This window comes from Castor canadensis, chromosome 1, assembly GCF_047511655.1.
Source record: "Castor canadensis chromosome 1, mCasCan1.hap1v2, whole genome shotgun sequence".
In the NCBI taxonomy this organism is placed as follows: Eukaryota; Metazoa; Chordata; class Mammalia; order Rodentia; family Castoridae; genus Castor; species Castor canadensis.
In genome coordinates this window covers 193,227,089-193,250,151 of record NC_133386.1, presented here as the reverse complement: position 1 = coordinate 193,250,151, position 23,063 = coordinate 193,227,089, and the positions used below count along the sequence as shown (strand labels likewise).

General features: G+C 35.8%; 3 pseudogenes; all 3 read right to left on the bottom strand.

Annotated features, from left to right (window-relative positions):
- Positions 1-1,675: 1,675 nt before the first annotated feature.
- Positions 1,676-3,743, bottom strand: LOC141418635 (olfactory receptor 5AK2-like; annotated as a pseudogene).
- Positions 3,744-8,135: 4,392 nt separating this feature from the next.
- LOC109701596 (olfactory receptor 5AK2-like) lies at positions 8,136-9,053 on the bottom strand (annotated as a pseudogene).
- A 12,498-nt stretch (positions 9,054-21,551) lies between these two features.
- LOC141418626 (olfactory receptor 5AK2-like) lies at positions 21,552-22,485 on the bottom strand (annotated as a pseudogene).
- Between the last annotated feature and the right edge of the window lie 578 nt (positions 22,486-23,063).

Sequence of the window (23,063 nt, the reverse complement as noted above, 5' to 3'; positions counted from 1 at the left end):
ACTAAATTCTCCCAAAACTAATGAACTAATAAAGAAATGGGCATGTGAACTAAACAGAACTTTCTCAAAAGAAGAAATTCAAATGGCCAGAAAACACATGAAAAAATGCTCACCATCTCTAGCAATAAAGGAAATGCAAATTAAAACCACACTAAGATTCCACCTCACCCCTGTTAGAATAGCCATCATCAGCAACACCACCAACAACAGGTGTTGGCGAGGATGCGGGGAAAAAGGAACCCTCTTACACTGTTGGTGGGAATGTAGACTAGTACAACCACTCTGGAAAAAAATTTGGAGGCTACTTAAAAAGGTGGACATCGATCTACCATTTGATCCAGCAATACCACTCTTGGGGATATACCCAAAAGACTGTTACTCCAGAGGCACCTGCACATCCATGTTTATTGCGGCACTATTCACAATAGCCAAGTTATGGAAACAGCCAAGATGCCCCAGCACTGACGAATGGATTAAGAAAATGTGGTATCTATACACAATGGAATTTTATGCAGCCATGAAGAAGAACGAAATGTTATCATTCGCTGGTAAATGGATGGAATTGGAGAACATCATTCTGAGTGAGGTTAGCCTGGCTCAAAAGACCAAAAATCGTATGTTCTCCCTCATATGTGGACATTAGATCAAGGGCAAACACAACAAGGGGATTGGACTATGAGCACATGATAAAAGCGAGAGCACACAAGGGAGGGGTGAGGATAGGTAAGACACCTAAAAAACTAGCTAGCATTTGTTGCCCCTAATGCAGAGAAACTAAAGCAGATACCTTAAAGCAACTGAGGCCAATAGGAAAAGGAGACCAGGAACTAGAGAAAAGGTTAGATTAAAAAGAATTAACCTAGAAGGTAACACCCACGCACAGGAAATCAATGTGAGTCAATGCCCTGTATAGCTATCCTTATCTCAACCAGCAAAACCCCTTGTTCCTTCCTATTATTGCTTATACTCTCTCTACAACAAAATTAGAGATAAGGGCAAAATAGTTTCTGCTGGGTATTGAGGGGGGGAGCGGGAGGGGGTGGAGTGGGTGGTAAGAGAGGGGGTGGGGTCAGGGGGGAGAAATAAACCAAGCCTTGTATGCACATATGAATAATAAAAGAAAAATGAAAAAAAAAATTCAAAAAAAAAAAATAAAAAAATAAAGTAAAGGAGAGGAGTAAAACTTGTTCAAAGTGCACTGCATGCCTGATAGGGTTACCACAATGAAGTTTCCCTCTGTTATTAGTGTATGCTAATTAATAATAATGAAATGTATAAGAAGAATAGCTAGAGTTTTCTCAGGTGCTTCTCTTTAAAAACTTGTAATTTAGAAGTGCACATATAAGAGCTGGGAATGTACACAGTTCAGAATTAAAGCACTTGTTTAGCATATACAAGGCCCTGAGTTTAATTACCAGCTCTGAATTTAAAAAAGATGTTCATATAGTTAATCATTTAAAATCTTTTTTAGTTAGTTGTTATTGACAATTAAGGAATGCCTTTAGTTGTCAGAAACATTTGCTACATCTTCTAAAGTTGAGAAATTAGAGAGCCATGTTTTCTTTCTTGAATCCTGTTGACAGAGAAATCATGTTTCAAGCTAGATGGCTTTATTTCCTATGTGTTTTAGGGTTGCTATCACAGGTTGGTTTCTTGGGGTATAGGTGAGGAAGTTTCACATGAGGATAATACCACAGAGAACAGATGCTATTTTCTCCTACTCTTGAGACCTATAGGTCCCACTGTGTACATACATGTAATAAAGAGTCCCATAGAAAATGGTGACAGCTGTCAGGTGAGATGCACATGTGGAGAGGGCCTTTTTCCTTCTTATAGGCCTTACCTTCCTACAGATCATCCTCAAGAGGGTAGCCAGGACATATGTGTAGGAAAAGATGACAACCAACAGAATGAGTGCTAAGTTAAACCCAACAAAGACTGTTCATAACATGATATGGAACCCAATATTAGAGCACGATAAGGCAAATACTGGAGGAACACTACAGAAAAAGTAATTAATTTCATTGAACTTGCAAAATTTCAATGAGAAAGTAAAACCTGTGTCAACAGAATGCATTTAAAAAGCCCATGACATATGAACCAACCAGCATCTGAATGCAGAGTTTCTGGGACTTGATGACTGGATAGTACAGTGGGTTACAGAGCCCACATAATGGTCCACCACCATAGCCAGGATGAAGCTGTCACTGGTTACAAAAGAGTCATAGACAAATGATTGCATTATAAATCCTATGATGAAGACTAATTATTTATTTATTATTTATATTATCATATTATTGTAGTACTGGGGGTACATTGTGTCATTTACAAAAGTTCTTACAATGTATCATAATGGAACTCATCCCCTCTATCATTATCCTTTATCTCCCTCCCCACATTCCTGGAATAGTTTCACTAGGTTTTATTTTCCCATTTTCATACATGAGTATGTAATATTTCTACCATATTCACCCTCCTTCACTCCTTTTCTATATCCTCCTCCCTCCCACTGTTACCAACCCCCAGACAGGGCCCTTTTTATTTCCTGTTTTTCATTTTTATCAAAAGACATTTCTGCTTATTTAAGACAGTTCCACAGTTTCATTATGACATTTCCATGTGTATATGTATTATATCCTGAATTGGTTCATCCTCCCTATTTTTATCCTTTCTACCTTATTTCCTCTCTATGGTGATTTAAACAGGTTTAGATGTTCTATATTCATTCTTATGAGATGGATGTTTTTGATCTCACAAAATTCTGTAACATGTCGGGTGTAATATCAGTGGCATACATAACAGAGATAAACAAAAGCCAAATATTGGAGGCAAAAGTGCATAAGAATGTGAAGGAAAAATTCAACCTTGATAAGTTGAATCAGGCCAATATTCTCTGCAGTGGTGGCTGCATAGGTCAGTAAAAATACCATAAGGAAGATATGCCAAAACTTGTGTTGACTATCAAGTCCCAGAAGAATGAGTTCAGTGACTTCAGTACCATCGTTTTGTTCCATGGTTAGTAAAAATTAAATATCAGCTGAAAAGTAAGAAAGAAACATTAATGGACAAAGCAAGACTATTGTGATTTTTTAGACTAATTCAGCACTTGGAAATGGTATAACACTTGCTTTGGTAAGGGTTCAGAGAGCAATTTCTATGACATACTTGACTTGGAGTTTAGAATTGGTACTCAACTTACATAACTTCACTTATGTTTTGGAGAAATTGCCATTGAATATTCTCTGTGTTCTTAGCTGCTGAAGATCATTTCATAAATCTTTCATTAAAGAATATGAAAATATGCTTTTTATCTAGTTATACTTTCCATTAAGCTCAAAATATTTTTTGAAATTAGTATTTACTCCATCAATTATTGTATCTGAAAACAAGTTACCTATTAAGCTATATGATGTTTTCCAAACTTATTTCCATAATTTCATTTTATCCCTTTTCCCTCCATACCAACTCTGCTTTGACTATCATGGATTCATGGTCACACACACAGTATTCTATAGATATGTCTAACAAAGATTGTGTGGCAGGAGTTCTTTTTGTTCTTAAATTTTTTAATGCTTCAAATCAAAATTTTATAAAAAATGAAATGTTTTCAGAACTTAACAAAATTCATTAGTAGTTCGAAATGTACAAGCTCACTTCCTATACTGATATCATCATAACTGATTATAACATAGAGTCCAAGGTATGATACTGGTCCACAAACCATACTTGAATTGTTGATTCATGTTGTCCATCTGTGCTGCCTTGTAATGATGAGTAGAAAATTGCCTACAACTTGCTTTTAGTCCAAGTTACTCAATATGAAAATTTATCTGTTTTATATTCATAGCAACAAAAGTGAAGTTTGAGGGTGTGCTGCACATATTTAATTTGACCAAGTACTGCCAGTACACTTTTGAGAATGAATATACTAGTGTACATTGGTGCTAATTGTTTATGGGAATTTCCATGACAATGCTCATCAAAATGATATATTTCTATATATTTTGCCTAAGAAAATAAGTGTGTTGTGGTTTACTATTTTTTATATTTTTCTAACTATAAAGTAGTTGGATCATTTTTAATGTTGTTCTTAGAATTTTGCTATTCTACTCTTCAGTATATTGCCTGTTTGTATTTTTGCCAATGTTTCCACTAAGTAGATTTATAGACACTTTTGTTTCATCTTATTTGAATAGGAGACTTTGAATTATGTTTCCTTATAAAAACTGCTCTGATCAAACTTCTAATCAATTTGAAAGGAGGAAGGTAAATTCAGTGAATATATAGCTTTTTGCATAAATATCAACCATATGAAGAGAAGTTATTGTAAAAGATTGATGAATTGACATTCAATATTTCTTATTACATGACCAATATTGCAGTTTGGAATGTGTTCAACTGTTAATAGAACAAATCCAACTTATTTGGCTTTAACATATGAATGATTTTTCCTTCAGAGTAATAATTGGGAGTCAAGACTAGCACATTTATGAGTTGTTTGTTGCCTCATAATCCAACATGTCTACTATAGCTCCAGGCACCACATATCTTTTAAAAACAGGAGAAAAAGGAAAAGGCAGGCAAATTAGGAAGCATGTAAACATGTACTTGCCCATTTACAAGTTACCCCCTCTACAGCAGAAATTGATATATACCAAACACTGAAACATACTGGATCTGTGTAATAGGTAGAGGCTGAGAAATCTTAGGGTGGATTATAGAAAAAGCACAGATTAACGTGATCAGCACTTTAGGAAGGATTCACATGAGAGCGCAGAAAAAGAGTTATAGAGATAGTTTTCATTTTCTTAGAGAATACCTAATTAAGCATGGATAGGTCATTGGTAGAAATATGGCTGGTAAAAATGCTTCTGAGGAGGTCACAGATGGAAATGAGGGATGTGTTATTAGACACTGAGGAAAAGGAAATCTTTGTTATAAAATGGCAAATAACTTGGTTTACTTGTAATCATGTTCTAGTGTTTTGTGTAAAGCAGCATAAGAAAAGTGGTTTCTGAACAAAGTGATGCAGAAGTGGTTTGGATTCTCCTAAGTGTTTGTAGTCATATGTGAAAATATCAAAATGATTTGAAGATGGAATTGATAAATGAAAGGAATCAGAACTTAAAGATTTGGGAAACCCTCAACCTACCCATTCTGCAACACATGAGAAAGCATGTTGAAAGAGGATACTAAGGGTGTGGCCAAGTGACTGATTGATAAAGAGATTATTATAAATATGAACCAGGGACTTAATCAGTCATCTCAACAAAAGCCGGGAAGTGAGATGGGATTATTCGAGCGATAAGCCACAGGAGTAAATGAAAGGCAGAACAGGGGACAAATTGAAGGAAGACTGTTGGACTTCTTAGTCCCTACAGTATTGAACCATGAAATTACTGATGGTCAAATGTGTTGTTCTTCAGAAGAAGGGAAGAAGACCCATGAAGAAAATTCAGAAGTTATCCAGGCTTCTAGTCCCTTCATGGGCATAGGTTGGTGGGAAGAATATTCTTCCACATCTCAAAGTGTTATAGCCATAGGAGCTGTGGTGGTGAGGCTGTCTGGATGGATCCTTGGGGTGTGAGCCAGCCCCAACTATAATAGGATCCTGGATAGGACTAAGGCAGAGAATCACATTGTGGATAACTCTATATCTATTGGGTGGACTGGGGGCTGTACTCAGGGACTTGTTCTTGCCACACAGGAACTCTACCACTTGTGCCATTCCCTCATCACTTTTTGCTTTAGAGTTTTTGGGATAGACTGTTGCCTTTATGTCTTGGATCATGATCCTCCTGTAATACTTCTCATCTAGCTGGAATGACAGGTACATGCCACCATGCCCAGCTATTGGTGGAGATGGGGGTCTCACTAACTTTTTTTTTGACTGGCTTTGAACAACAGTCTCCTGATATCCACCTCCCAAGTATCTGGGATTATAGATTTAAGCCACTGAGCCTGGCCCCTTATAATTTATGTTTTTTTTCCAAGTAGGATTGTCCATCCTATACCTGTTTTACCATTGTATTTTGGAAGCTCATTACTTTTCTTGTTTCAAAAGTTTGCACTTTGAAAAAGTATTTTGCCCCACAAGAAATCATACCATGAATCTCATCCATCTATTATCTGGAAGATATTTGGATGAAGCTTTGGATTTTAGACCTCAGGGTTGATGGTGGAATGCATAAAGACTTTTAGAATTGTTGAAATGGTGTGAATGCATTGTGCATGCAAGAAAGATAATTTAACAGGGCTGGGAGTGCAGTGAATACTAGTGTCTCCCTAAAGTTCATGTGTTGAAACCCTAACTCACTGGGTAGTAATTAAGTCAGGAGGATGAAACCATCCTGAATTGGTTCCTGGTGCCCCCTATTCCTTTTTCTGCTGGGCGAAGGCATAATGAGATGCTGCTCATCTTGAGAAGACCAGCACCCTCACCAGATTCATGCCAGCTGTTTGAGTTTTTGATTTGTAGCCTTTAATTATGAGAAAGAAATTTCTGTTTTTATATACCATCTTGTTAATTGGTATTTATTATAGGAGGTAAAGTATCTAAGACATAAAGAAGACATTGGACATTTGAGTAGAGTTTTTTAAAACACAGGAAAAAATTAGAACCAGCCTAAGGTAGAGATGCTTAGAGCAAGGTTTGGAGGTATCCAAATAAGAAACTTCCCCCATATTCACAGTGCATTACTCTCTTGAAATTAGTTAGGGAGACATTCATAGATGATCACCAAACCTAGAAGGTCACATGAGTCTGTGGTGTCCCAAGTTTGTATTAGGGCTTGATGACATGCTGATCTTTAAATCTAAGCCATACATGGAGGAACAGAAAATACCTCAGTTTTCAGTTCTTTTGGACTTTAAATTTGTTCTAGAATATCCCCAAATTCCCAATAAAAATCATTTTGTTGGACCATCAGTGGCTGTAGCCTCCAGTCAAATGTCACATTTCTATCAGGCAGAGTTTTATTAGTGTAGAGTTACCTCCAAGTAGCTAAGGACAAAGGCTAGATCGTTTTTCTTGTTTTTTATTTTTATTCTTTTTTTTTTGAGATAGAGTCTCTCTATGATGCCTGGGATGGTCTCAAACTGGCAATCCTTTTGCCTCCTTCTCCAGAGTGGTAGGATTACAGTTGTGCATTATCACACCCACATTGAGCTTCAGGTCTTTCTTTAGGTAAGTTTATTTCTTCACTATACAGTGAAGATCTTTACTGTAGATGGAAACTGTTTGCAGGAGTTTCCTTTCCATAGACAAGAAAGGAATGGAATGAGAATGAAGAGGGCAACAAATGACAGAAATGTTTTTGATGCCAAGGAATATAACAAATATGTGTCCACTGGGTAGAAGTGTGAGTAGCAATACATTTATTTCACACTCAGAATTGTGTAGTCATTGGAACAGAATTTACAAAGGACTTCTTTATAGACAATTTAGCCAACTTGTTTAAGATTGGGGAAATAATAAACTTCAATTTTAATATGATTACTCACATGTAAGGATATTTCTAGTCATTAAAAGTATATCAAATAATACTGAAGTAATACCTTATAAGGTTTATACACACTTTTTCACTGTGTGTGTGTGTGTGTGTGTGTGTGTGTGTGTATTTAGTGGTACTGGGATTTGAAATCAGGGCCTCATGCTTGCTAGGCAGGTATTTTACTATGCCCTCACCTTCTTGTTTTAGTCATTTTTTCAGGTAGGATCTCACATTTTTTTTGCCTAGAGTCAGCTTTTTCCCTACTTATTGCCTCCTGCTTATCTGGGATCTCTAGTGCACCACCACAACTATCTTATTGATTAAGATGGGGTTTGCTAACTTTTCTTTGGAGCTGTCTCCAAACTGAGATCCTTCCAACTCTGTCTCTCAATTACGTGGGATTATAGATGTGTGCCACCATAAGGAGCTCTCTTTTTAACATTGTCAATATTCTTCATCAAGTCTTTTCCACAAGGAAAATAAGATATGTTTTTCAAACTATATTTCTGGAAAAATGTGTTTCAGGAGAGGTTTAGAATATGTCCCCAGATCTTAAGGAAAGACCTGATTTAAAAGCTGACTGTTTTGTTTCTGATTAACTGTGGTAATCAACCTCTGTGAGATGTTTTGATATGTTGAATTTTAACAATTCAGATGTAATCTAAAGAGCTTTTTGCCTGTCACTTTTATAGCATCTTTTACCTTCTTGTTTCTCAAGCTGTAGGTCAAAGGGTTCAACATGGGAATCACAATGCCATAAAATATGGAGGCCACTTTCATATTCTCCTGGGAATCAGAATGAGGCTCTAAGTACATGTAAGAGAGGGTTCCATAGAAAATGGTGACTGCTGTTAGGTGGGAGGCACATGTGGAGAAGGTTTTCTTTCTCCCAGCAGAAGAAGACATCTTTAGGATGATGGCCATGATGTATATGTAAGAGACAGTAACTACTGACACAGTGAACATCAAATTAAATTCCACAAAGATAAAAAGTAGCATGATGTTTAAATCAATGCTGGAGCATGAAAGGGTGATAATAGGGGGAACATCGTAGTAAAAGTGATTAATGTGGTTGGATTTACAGAAGGAGAGTGAAAATGTAAAGCCTGGTATACAAAGGAATTTATAGATCTTATGAGGTATGAACCAGCTACCATTTGGGACATAATTATAAGATAGTGAAGTGGCTTACAGATGGCTACATAATGGTCTACTGCTATAGCTGCCAGGAGGTAACAGTCACTGGTTGCAAAAATTACATAGATCAGTAATTGTGCTACACATCCTCCAAATGAGATGGATTTGTCTGCTGCTATGAAGTTTTGCAACGTCTTGGGAGTGATAACAGATATCAACAAAAGACAAATGTTGTAAGAAAAAGTACATGAGTGTTTGAAGTCTGGAGTCTGTGTTGATGAGTAGGATTATTCCAGTATTACCAACCATGGACGTCATGTAGATCACAAGAAATACAATGAAGAGGACATAGTGAAACTCTTGTTGGGCAGCAAATCCCAGAAGGTAGAATTCAGTGACGTCACTGCCATTTCCTCTTGTCATGGCTACCAGGATCTGGACAGGACCAAGAAATTTTTGTGACTTTTTTTTTGGCACTAGCACTTAAACTGAGGGCCTCTCACTTGGCTTCAAGGTATTCTGCCAGTTGAGTCACGCCCTGAACCTTCTCTTTGTTATTATTTTATTTTTTGTGGTACCAGTGTTCCAACTCAAGGCTTTGTGCTCACTAGGCAGGGGCTGTACTGCTTGAGCCATGCCCAGGCTTTCTAGAGACTGGGTCTCACTTTGTGCCTAGACCTGCCTGGCTTCCTATTTTATTTATTTATTTGTTTATTTTGGCAGGACTGGGATTTGAACTCTGGGTTTCATGCTTGCAAAGCAGGTGCTCTACTGCTCGAGCCACACCTCCAGTCCCTGGCTTCCTATTTGAGACTTCCTGCTCTAGCTGAGATGACAGGAGAGCAGTACCATACCCAACTTTTTCTGTGGATAGGGTCTTGCAGACATCATTCCCAGGTTGGTCTATAACCACAATCCAACTGATCTTAGCCCCCCATGAGCTTGGGATGACAGGCACGCACCACCATGCCCAGCTCTTGGTTGAGAGGGGGCCTTGTAAACATTTTGTCCAGGCTGGCCTCAAGTCACGACCCTCAAACCTCTCAAATGCGGCTTCTCAAGTAGCTAGGATTGCACTGCCAGGTGCCCTGCTTCCTTGTGACTTCTTGAAATGAAAAAAAAAAAAAAACGTTTTATGTTCCCTGTATTTTTTTTAATTTAGCTTTTCCTGACATGAACTCAACGGTGGGGGGGGGATCTTTTCATATAATTTTAAAAATAAAGTAATCTTGAAAGGAGGTACCACATAAACAGTAAATTTGAGCCATAGATTCAATTTAAAATGAAGAATATTTCATACAAGAACACTGAATTTTAATGTGTGATTCTAAGAAACCTGGATCAGGATACTTTTCTACTATATTAAACAGGTATGTATATTTCATGAGGCAATATTCAGATAAGATTTTTGTACATTTTCAGCAGCCTTCATCTTTTTTTGTTTTTGGCATTCATCATTTTAATAATTTAATCCTGATTGAATTTCTTGATTTGCAAGAATTAATTCAAGAGGAATTTTCTGAGAAATGCCCATGATCCACACAATTTTGATCCTTCACTGCATGTTGATACTAATGTCCTTTCACCACTCTAAGCAGAGGAGTTCACTTCATGTACCACATAATCTGCTCATTTCAAGTACATAAGAGGAAGATAAACTCGCGTATTCCAAGCATCACTTTTCCTTTAGTTATGGCCTCACTTTCTAGCTTAAGTAAAACTCACATGTTAGTAATTTTATTAATGTATAATTATAGCTTATTTAAAAATCTTTCTTTTCTCTTCCTGAGTTATAGTACTTCTGTACATTTTAGCATACAGTCGAGATGCACTCATGCATGATTTTTCTTTTGTTTAATTATATTATTGTTGTACTGGGGTTACTTTGTGACATTTATAAAAGTTCTTACAATATACCATAGTTGAATTGAACCCCTCCATCATTCTCCCTTATTCACCCTCACCCCATTCCTGGATTAGTTTCAACATGTCTCACTTTTCCATTTTCATACATGAGTACCTAATATTTCCACTACATTCAGCCTCCTTCACCCTTTATATCTTCTCTCCTTCCACTGGCACCAACCCCCAGACAGGAGCTGTTTTACCTTCCTGCTCTCCATTTCTGAAAAGAGGTATTTTTGTTTAAGATATCTGTACAGGATGTTTTCTTGTGATTTTTCTTCATGCATGTTTTTTCTTAACATCCTTCCGTATTGCCTAGCACTTTTCATTGTGGAGTAATACATCATGTATTCTTGTTATAGCAGGTGTCAGCCTGCTGTTCATCAATACATGTGTCCTTTTTTTTGGAATAGACATACATCATACTTCCAATCAAACCTGGGTGTATATGGTTTTAAGATCAGTTTTGCTCAGTGGAACATGGAGAAATGTAGTATATGTTCCTATGACAATGCAAACTGGATTCATGTGTATTTCTACTCCTTTTCTTCCTTATCTGTTAGCAGGGAATTAACATTCAGAGAGACTTTGAAAATCATGTTAGGGTTGCCAGATATAATATGGACACTGAAATTTGAACTTTAAATGTGCAACATAATTTTTAGTAGAAACAACTCTAAAATATTCCATGGGAAGTAGTTAAAAATACTATGTATCTGAAATTTATATTTTAACTGGCATCTTGTGTTTTTATTTGTTAACTCTGGTGACCTTCCTTGTATTACTATTGAGGTTCACGTCAGGATAGGTTGCAGAATGACTGTGTGGAGTGAAGTCACTGTCTTAGTCCATTTTGTGTTGCTATAGCAGAATAATACTTTTTAATATACACAGAAAAAATACATTATTGGTGAAAGTTCTGGAGGCTGGGAAGTCTACAGTGGAGGGGCCCATCTGTGAAGGGATTTTTGTTGTATCATCCCCTGGCAGATGAGGGAAGGGCAAGATAGGGTGAGAGTAAAGGAGCCATGGGAGTCAAAATTGTTTTCATAACCAAACCATTTTTGGGATAACTAACTCTGTCTTGCAATAGCAGTATTAATTCATTCATGAAAGCAGAATCCTCAAGACCCTATCACCTTGCTTTAGGTATACCTCTCAATATTGCTGCATTAGGGATTACATTTCTAATACATGAATTTTGGGGGTCTGTTTAATCCATAGCAGTCCCCAGAAATACCCTCCTTCTACCAGATTTTATATGATTGGGAATTTCTATCATAATATGTCATTGAGATTTAGTAATTTTTTTACAACAGAGTTTTAAAATAATATTTCAGTCATATAACACAACGGAGTTTTTTTTAATTAAAAGGCATATATTATTGGAGAAAAAGCAACACTATAAGTTTCTATTTGGAAGAGGATTGGTGAGTGATTGCTCACTTATCAGACCCAACATGATTAATACCAAACCAGAAATGGAGAAAACATATAATTAACTAGATTAATACTACACTATCCTCCAAATGATGATATTAACAGGTACATTGTGACTGTGTTAAAGGGACTAATGAAAGACTAAAGATTGGTTGAAAGCCCTCTAAGAAGCAATTTGTAGGTTATAACTTATAGGTCATTAGCTTATCTATACTACTATTCAATGTAGTACTTGAAATCTTAGCCAGAGAAATAAGGGAAGAGAAAGAAACAACAGGATCAAATATAAGAAAGGAACAAGTTATATTATTCTTGTTTGAAGATGATGTTATTCTTTTTTGTTTGTTTGTTTATTTTTTGAGGCTAGATCTTTCTATGTAGTCCAGGCTGGCCTTGAACTTAGGATCCTCCTGCCTCAGCCTCCTGAGTGATGGAATTGCCAACATTATCCACCATTCTTAGCCTTAATATGGTATGATTCTATATATAGAAACTCTGATGTCCCCACCAAATGACTCTTAGAACTGAGAGATGATATCAGAAAATAGCAGGATATAAAATCAACACAGAAAAATCAGTAGGTTTTCTATCCACCAATAACAAATTAGGAAAGAATCCCATTTACAATAATCTCCAAAAAATTAGCCTCCCCCAAAACAGTTAGGAATAAACCTAACCAAGGAAGTGAAATACCTCTATAATGAAAAATATAAAACACTAAAGAAAGAAATTAAATACACTAGAAGAGGAAAGACCTTCTATGTTCATGAATAAAGAGAACAAATATTTTTTAAGTGACCATATTACTGAAAATGATCTATAGATTTAATGCAATCCCTACCAAAATACCAATGGCATCCTTTGCATAAACCGAAGAAAACAACCCTAAAGTTCATATGGAAGCATGAAAGACCCTAAGTAGTCAAAGCAATTCTAGGCAAAATGAGTAATGCTGGAGGCATCACAATAACGGCCTTAAGAATGTACTACTAAGTCATATTATCAAATCCAGCATGACACTGGCATAAGAACAGAAACATAGACCAGTGGAATAGAATAGAGGACCCAGAAAAAGCCCATGTATGTACACCCAATGGATTATCAATAAAGGCATCAAAACATGCACTGGAGGAAAGATAGCCCTTCCACAAATGGTACAGGGATAAATGGATATTCACATATAGAAGACTGAAAACAGACCTTAATCTTTCACCCTGTAGAAAAATCAGTTCAGAATGAATAAAATGCCTTTATATAAGACATGAAACTTTGAGAACTGTAGAAAAACATTTCCAGATATTGGCCTAGGCAGCAATTTCCTGAATAGGACTCTCATAGCTCAGTAAATAAAAGCAAGAATTGACAGCTGGGACTGCATCAATTAAACAGCTTCTGCATGACAGAGGAAACAGTCAGCAGAACAAAAACATAACCTACAGAATGGGAATCTTTCCCATTTATTCTTCTGAGAGAAGACTAATATTAAGAGCATAAAAACTGCAAAAAATAACAACAAAAGGACAAGTAATAAGATCAATAAACAGGCAAATGAATTGAGTAGGCACTTCTCAACAAATAATGAAGAAACGTTCAACATCTTTGGCCATAAAGGAAATGCAAATCAAAATGACACTAAGAGTCCATCTCATTGCAGTCAGAATGGCTATCATCAAGAAAACAAATAACAACAAATGCTGGTATAGATGCAGGGGAAAAATGAACCCTTATACACAGTTGATGGAAATGTAAAACAGTGCAGCCACTGTGGGATTCAGGATGGAAGTTCATTATGAAACTAAAAACAGAAGTACCGAGTGATCATGCTATACCATTTCCTGGGTATACACTCAATGGAATCCAAGTCAGCATAAAACAGAGATACTGAAGAACCATGCTTATAACTGCACTATTTTAACTATTTATTTTGGTTCATGATTTCGGAAAGTTTAGTCCATCATGGCAGGAGGGTGTGGTAAAACAAAGCAGTTCACATCATGGTGGCCAGGAGTCAGAGAGAGAGGATAGAGGAAGGAATTAGGACAAGATGTAGCCTCCAAGGGCGTAGTCATAGTGACCTACTTTCTTCAAATAAGCCCCACATCCTGTCTTTTAACCCATCCCAATAAGTGCAATGTATTATGAATCCATCGAGTGATTAATTCATTCATTAGGTCAGTCTCCTAATGATCTAAATGTCATTAGGTGTGTGATGTTAGAAGTACCATTACACACACCAGAGGGCTGAGGGAATGAAAGAAATGAAAATGTTACACATTTCACAAAGGGAAAAATACAGTTGCTACTATTTGTAGGTGATGAGACAATCTTTGTAGAAGATCCTTAGGAATCAACAAAAATCTTCTAAAGCTCATCAGTGAATTCAACAAAGTTGCAGAATACAAGATGATTACAGAAAACAAAAATATTATCTCTGTGCTAACAATGGACATGTGGGTAAGATATTAAAATACATCATTTATGGCCACTGAAAAATTTGAAATGTTTAAGCATAAATCTAACAAAACTGGTGTACAGTTAGTATGCTGAAACTTAGAAACTGATGAAAAATATCAAAGATCTAAATAGAAACACCATGCTCATGAGTTGGAAGACTAAATATAATGAAATATCCATCCTCACTAAATTTGAATAAAGATATAACACATTCTTGTCGATACTTGCAAGATTGTTTACATAGCAATCTGCTTATTCTAAAATTTATATAAAAGGAAAAATGTGTTAGAAAATCTACCCCAATTCTAAACAAAATGAAAACCGTGGATAACTCCACTTCTTATCAGGATTTGTTAGGTAGTTATAAACAACACGGTAATACTGCTGGAGGGATAGACTTGGAGATGAAGGAGAATAGAGAACCCAGAATTAGATACACATAAGTTATAAGCCGATTTTTGATGAAAATGTATAAGCCATCAATAGACATTTTTATAATGGTGATAGAGCATTTGAATATCCATAAGAAAAATCAACTAAGTGTAAATATTTCACCTTATCTAAATAGTAACCAAAAAAGGATCATACATTTAAATGCAAAATGTTAAACCATGAAAATTTTAGAAGGTAACAAAGGACAAAAATTTTAGGTGCTACTGCTTAGTGAACAGCTTTTATATATGACAGAAAAAGCAAGATTGGTGAAAAATAAATAAGTTGAGCCTCATCAGAATGAAACATTTGCTCTGTTACAGACTTAGTTAAGATGAAAAGGCAGGGCATGGGAATAGGTAGAAAACTTAAAACATGAAAGCATTTGATGTCCCCACTCCTGAGGAACTAATACAGATATGTTAAAGTGACAGAGGTTAACATGAGAAGGGGATCAGGAACCAGTGTAAAGATCAGTTAGAGATGAATCAACTTGTGTTGTAACACATTTGTACATGAAAGCAATGCTAGGAATCTCTCTGTATAGCTATCCTCAACTCAACTAGCAAAAACGCTTTGTCTTCCTTATTATGCTTATGTCTTCTCTTCAACAAAATTAGAGATAAGGCCAGAACAGGTTCTGCCTGGAAGCGAGGGGGGGAGGGGGGAAGAGAGTGGAGGAGGGAGGCAGGGGGGTGGGAAATGATCCAAACAATGTATGCACATGTGAATAAATGAATAAAAAAAAAGGCATTGTACAGAATGGAAGAAATTATTTCCAAACACACATCTGAAAAAAAATCATATCTCGGATATGTAAAGAATTCTCAGACTCAAAATTTTAAGAATCAAATTGTAAAATTGCTAAAAAGTGCAATATTGTTACACTAAACATGATGGCATTTCACTACACACTTACCACTGTGGCTAAAATAAAAATAGTGATGATACCAAAATGCTGGCAAAGATGTAATTCAACTAGGCCTCCCATACACCACTGGTGAGAATCTAAAATGGTACAGTGTGGAAAACACTGTAGCTTCTTTAAAGTCTAGATATGTACTTACCATAAAGTTCAATCCTTGTGCTCCTAGAAAAACGCGTTTGCCCCAAACTCATGCTCACATCACATGTAGTCAAATTTTCATAAGTGTCACCTGCAGTAGCCTCAAACTGTAACAGTTGAAACCTTGTATAATATGTTATTGCCTAAACAAATTGTGCTACATCTATATTATGAAATAGCATGCTGCAATGATGAGAGTGTTGTTTAAAAATATCATTTGCTTTGTTTTACTTACATCAGAGTTGCCCCCAAGTTCTCTCACTGCAACTAGTGCCAGCTGACTGCCCACAAAACTCTTTGTGGATCATCTCAATTGGGAGGTTTATATCAGGAGCCTAAGGGATCCATACTCTCTCCCTGGAGAATCTGAGGCTCCAGAGGCTGACTTGGAATGGGAAAAGCAGTCATTCATTTGTTATTCCCCACTGAAAAAAATCCAAGCATTCCAGAGAGGACAAAATTAACTTTCCTGTTACTGTCATTAGGGAGTATTTGCTTCTGTTTTGAGAGCAAGTTTTTTTTCCTTCCTTCCTTCCCTCCCTCTACCTCCTTCTCTCTCTCCTCTATCTTCTTCTTTCCCTTCCTCCTTCCTTTCTTCCCTCCTTTCTTTCCTCCTCTATGTTCTCTTTCTTTCCTTTACTCCTTCCTCCATCCCTGATAGAGTAATAATGTCGCCATTTTGTGAATCAGTGGCCATTTTATCTCAGGCTTCACTTCTTGAGAAATGGAGCCTCCCCAGGCAGCTCCACCCCCAAAGGCAGCTCCACCCTTAACAGAAAGTCCCTTGCTGTAAGACAGCTCCACTCCTAAAGGAGACTCCTGAGCAAGCGCCAGCTTCCTTAAGTTTCCTCTTCTATAAAAGCCACACCTAGCCCAGAGTCAGTGCTGTGCCACCTTTCCCTGGTCAGCCCAGCAGCTTGAGCCTGTCATTAAACCTTGCTCTTGAATGGGGATTTTTCTCGTGAGCTTTCTTTGCGAGCAGCGTTTTTCCTAACAAGCCCTGTCTTCAGTTTTTATTGATTTTTTGTTATATAACAAGGTGTTCATATGGTCAAAAAAGTATAAATGTTCATAGTATAAAAACCAAATTCTGTTCCATTCCTTGATTTTCAATTTTAGGTTTCTCTCCTTGTAATTCACAACAGCCACAGCTCTTGTGGTTTTTCCTTGTACAAGCTTTGCATTGTTCTTGAGAACATACTGATATTTATCTTATATATTCCACTCCCTCCAAATGGCAGTGAATTTTCACACTGTTTTGAAATTTGCATTTTCCTGGGAGATATGTCTGCATCAGTACAGAAAGACAAGCCTTACTTTTTTTTAAATAATTGAATAACTGCATTCATGTATCTGTTTTTATCAGATTCTCAGCATTATGGGTGTTTACCTAGTTTTCAATTTTTTAGTAATATGAACAATGTTATCATAAATGTGAAAGTATTGGTAGGACCAATACTTTTTTTTGGAGTGAAAGCTGAGTAAAAGATAAATTGTGAGTTATTGCCACTCTGCCCTCCAGAGAGAGGCTTTATCATTTACACTACTTCTTGCAAATCTAGTAACTATTTCTAAAAATCCTTCTGACATTGTGATGTGAACTTTCATCTAACGTTGTCATTATAGTTGAAAAATATAGTATTTTTGGTTTATTTGCCTTTTTATTTGAATCAGGTTGGATGTCTCTTCATGTTTCTAAGAACCATTAAAATTTCATTTTCTGTGAATTATCTGTTATATATGTCACTTTCTTAAAATATTTTGTTTTTAAATTGATATTTTGAGTGAAATACCTTCCTTTAGAAAACTTGCAAAGATTTGTTCTTAATAGTAATTATTTCATTTGTTTATTTTTGCCATGCAGAGTGCTTTGATTTCTATGTGGTAGATAATGTTTGTGTTCTGTGTCATATAAAAACCTTTATTCTAGATGTCTAGAAAATTCTCTACTTTTTACAGTCATTACAGCTTAACTTTTATATTTAAATCATTGTGCCATATAAGTCTATTTTCATTTTGTGTGTGAGTTTAATTTGCACTTTTACTGCCTCCAAAATACGTAGTTATTATATCAATACTACTTCTTGCATAATTCATCTCTGCCCCATGACTGTAATATCACCATGAACACATAACCCTCCTTTTAAAAAGACAATAATATTGCACTATATATATTTATATCTATATATCCTACATTTTCTTTATCCATTCATTTATTGATGAACACCAGGGTTTATAGGTGTCCTGGCTATTGTGAATAATAATGCAATAATTTATCTATTGAGAGTAGTATTTTAATACATTTTATGATTCTGAAATATCTGGTTCTTTTAAAGCAAAACTAACATGGTTTGGGTGCATTATTCGTTCATTTATTATTGTTTTTGCAGTACTACAGGTTGACCTCAGGGCCTCCCACTTGCTAGGTGAGTGCTCTACCACTTGAGGCAATCCAGGCCAATCAAATTTAGTTTGTTTTTCAGGCAGCGTCTCGCACTAACCTTGCCCAGGTAGGACTCAAGGTCTTGCTTTTAGCCCAGGCCAGCCTGGACCACAGTCCTCCTATTTTTATGCATCCTGCTGTAGCTGGGATGAGCTGTGCCATCACACCTAGAATTTTCCTATGGAGATGCAGACTTGAGAACTTTTTTTTTGTTCAAGTTAGCCTAGAATCATGATTTTCCCAATCTCAGCCTCCCAAGCAGCTAGGATTATAGGCATGAGTCACAGGTGCTTTGCTACAGCTGTTTTTGAGATAGGATTGAGTTAACTTTTTGCCCAGACTGGTCTGGAATCATGACCCTCCTGTCTCTGTCTCCTGAGTGGGTAGCTGAAATTTATAGGTATGTACTTCCATACCTAGTTCACATTTTTAAAAAATTGACTTTTTGTACTGATATTTTTATTTCGTATTTTTGTGTTCATGTTGGTGAGTGGCATTGGGCCAAAGCTATCTTTTTACAAAATTTATTTTGAAGCACTCCTCCCTTTGCTATGCTTTCTGTTAGTTCACGCTGCATTGATATGTCTAGTTCATGATAGTGTTCCATCAGTCATGGAGTATAGAAAGAAGGTTGCATTTTCATTATTTGATTCCTTGCATGCTAGTTGTTTTTTAATATCTCCTGTGGTAGCTTTTTATAATCAGTGTTTTTATAGAAAAACCACAGATTCCATCAGGTTCTGTGGTTAATTCTCAGATTGTAGAATTAATTTATTCTTTTTCTCTTTTGTTCCAAATTATTGATGGTTGCTTGAAAGAATCTCATCTTAGATTTACAAATTTTATCAGTTAAATATTTATCATTAAATTTTATTTTATTTAAGCAAAAATATTACTTCTTTATCTCCATAAAATTATTTTCTCTTTTCTTGAAAGATAGGTTTAATCATTTTTCTATTATTTCTTATTGATACTAATGTATATAGAATTAAACAGTATTTGATAATATATGGTTTGATGTTTTAAAATGGTTTGCAAAATTGTCTTTTACATGTATTTGCAAATTTAGCTTTTATTTGACTTTCATCAAATGATGGTTTAAAAGACTGAAATTGTTCTAAGAATGGGGGAGGAGTGGTGAAGGAGAACGATGGAAGGGGTGAATCTAATTAAGATATAGTGTAAGCACACACATAAATATCACAATGTATATCCCCATGTTACTATTATATGTTAATAAAAAGGGATTTACAAATGTCTATGTGACAGAAATAGAGATTCCCTCTCTCCCTAAACTACCCTTGGGTTTACTCAGAGAAGAGCAGCAAAATACCCCTTTCTGAAGTCTCCTACTGAGAAGTCTGTAGTTTCTGTGAAGTGCATGATGCAGAAGCAAAGTAAACTAAAAACAATTGGCTCTGGTCTTCTTTGGTCTTTAGGGTTCTTTTAAAAACACAAAATAGAGTACCTATATATGAAGTTGATTAATCCCAGTAAACATGTCAAATTATTTTTATCATTTAGTTTGGTATGGGTTCATTTATTACTATTGCATGTCTTCTGTATACTTATTTTTCCTTTATGAATATTGAAGAGATATCATTTGGAACACAAATTCTCTATGAAATATTTCACTTTTGTGCACAGCCCAGTTGAGCAAAGTTTCTAATGGCTATTTCATTTAAGAATATTTATATAAGAAGACATATCAGGGTAGTAAACTTAGGTATGTGTCTCTCCCTGGAGTTGGTCCAGAGTGGTAAAGATAAAAACTTATCCTTCATTTCTAGAAAGAGATTTGCCAAAATTTCAGAGTAAAATTAAGATTTTTCTCAATCTTACAGTGGAGCATGGGCAGGATACCAGAAATGCTGTATGTAAGACCAGCGTTTCCTAATTATGGGATTTCTTTTTTGTAATGTATGCTGCTAATAGACTGGTACCTTCTGAATTCCCTTGGTATGTTTGGGTAATGATTGGCTGACTATTCCACTGTTTCTGGCTCAGCCTATGAATTTGGATCTTGTGTAAACATTAAGAAAGGAAGCAAACTCCATCCTATCAATGGTTTAACTGACTAATGAGATAGGAGAAAATTGGAAAAAGGGTATTAGCCTTTTTTGTTTATGTTGCTGTCCAAAGGATGCATGTGTGCTTGATCCTTTTTTTATTTTTCCAAATAGGATACTTGGTTCTGAGTCTATATTTTCCTTCTAGATTTAAGGCTGGGTTCCCTTATTTCTCCTATTTTTAGAGATAGAGGGACATGGACATAGTGCCTCAACTGGGGCAAATGCTTTTGTTCTGCATTGGGTTTTGTTTTCCTAAGTGTTATACATTAAAGGGATATGGCTAGAGATTCAAGTTCTGTTTACCAGTGATGAGACTGGTATGTATCCTATCTTACTAAATTCTGTGTCAGCTTCTCAATTTGTGAATAAAACAAAATAGAAAGGATGGATAAGGGTATTAATACCTCAGTACTTATGCACTTTCTTGTCTGATTCTTCTTTTCTGCTTATATAATCTAAAGAGATGGTTTATCAAACTCTACTTTACAAAAACAAAATAAAGATGAATAAGAAGAGTTTTTCCTATTTTCAAGATATGACCAAAAAATAAAAAAAGAGAGGACTAAACTTGATTTTCCCTTAGGGATTTCTTTAGTTCTAATTGATGGAGCTGCTTATACAACATTGATTATGTTCTCCTCTATTGTAATTTTGTTTTGTTTTTATGACAGATAGTTTAAAATAGGCATATCAAAATGTATAACAACAATATTAAAGACTTTTTCAGATGCATCCTCTTTAAGAAACACATAAAACAGGAGTTCATTTATTAGGACCAGGGATATAGTTTGGTGTTAGAGTGCTTGCTTAACATGTGTGAGATCCTAGGTTCAATAGCCAGCACTGCATTAAAGAAGAAGTTAATTTATTTAATCAGTTAATAATTTTTTCAAACTTGAAAGTTTGGCTATATTAATTTCAAAATCATTCTCTACAGTAGTATAAGGTTTTCAAACTATATTCCAAGGGAAATGAGCTACACAAGAAGTCCTGAATGTTTCTCATATTCTAAAATCTTAATACTGATAGGGGTAGATCTCACTTAAAAGCTTAGTATTTTCAATTATTAAATTATGATTGCACATCACTATGAGATGACTTGATATTTTTCAATTTGGATCCAATCTGAAGAACTTTTTCCCTGTCACTTTTATAGCATCTTTTACTTCTTTATTTCTCGAGCTGTAAATCAAAGGATTCAACATGGGAATCATAATGCCGTGAAATATGGAGGCCACTTTCATATTCTCCTGGGAATCATCAGAGTGAAGCTCTAAGTACATGTAAGAGAGGGTTATGCAGAAAATGATGTCTGCTGTCAGGTGGGAGGCACATGTGGAGAAGGTTTTCTTCCTCCCAGCAGCAGAAGTCATCTTTAGGATGGTGGCCATGTTATACATATAAACGACAGTAACGACTGACATAGTGAACATCAGGTTGAATCACATAAAGACAAGAAATAGCATGATGCTTATATCAATGTTGGAGCATGAAAGGGTGATGATTGGGGAAACATCATAGTAAAATTGATTTATGTGATTGGACTTACAGAAGAACAGTGAAAATGTAAAGCCTGTATGTACAGAGGAATTAATTGATCCTATGAAATATGAACCAGCTACCATCTGGATACAGACTTTTTGGGACATGATTACAAGGTAATGAAGAAGCCCACAGATGGCAACATAATGGTCCACTGCCATAACAACCAGAAGGTAACAGTCACAGGTTGCAAATATTGCATAGATCCAAAATTACATTATGAAACCTCCAAATGAGATGGATTTCTCTGCTACTGGGAAGTTTTGGAGCATCTTGGGAGTGATAGCAGATGTGTAACAGGTATCAACAAATGCCAAATGTTGTAAGAAAAGGTGCATGGGTGTTTGAAGTCATTGATGAGTAGAATCATTCCAGTATTACCCAGTATGGACGTCATATAGATCACCAGATATACGATGAAGAGGACATACTGAAACTCATGCTGGGCAGCAAATCCCTGAAGATAGAATTGGTGACCTCAGTTCCATTTCCTTGTCTCATGGCTACCAAAATCTGGAAAGGACCAAGAGAGGAACCAAGAAAAGAAGTGAAATCTATGTGACTTCTTGATATTAAAAACTTCCTACAATTCATGTCATGCTTTTGAGTTGGACTTTCCTAACAATCACTCATAATGCAATTTGCTAATTTCCAAATAATTTTTCTATATTCTTTATAGGAATCCACCACATACATAGTGTGTGTGAGCTAATGATTTATTTTAAAATGATGAATGTTGCATAGAAGAATACTAACTTTAATGTGTCAGTCTGAGAAACATATTAATATACTTTTCCATGATATTGAGCTGGTATCTACATTTGCATGAGGCAATATTCAAATATGATTTTTGTTTCTTTTCAGCAGCATTTAGTTTTTCTTTGTCATTTATCATTTAATCATTAATCCTGGTGCAAGCTCTTGACATTAGAATAAATTAGAGCAAGAAGAGTTTGATGGATTCATAGTGTATTTGTGCTATCATCCTTTCTACAAACTAAATGATTCTCTTAAAAATATTTGAATGCCATTCAGGTAATCGTCTCCTTATACTTATATAAGAGAGAGATAAACTTGAA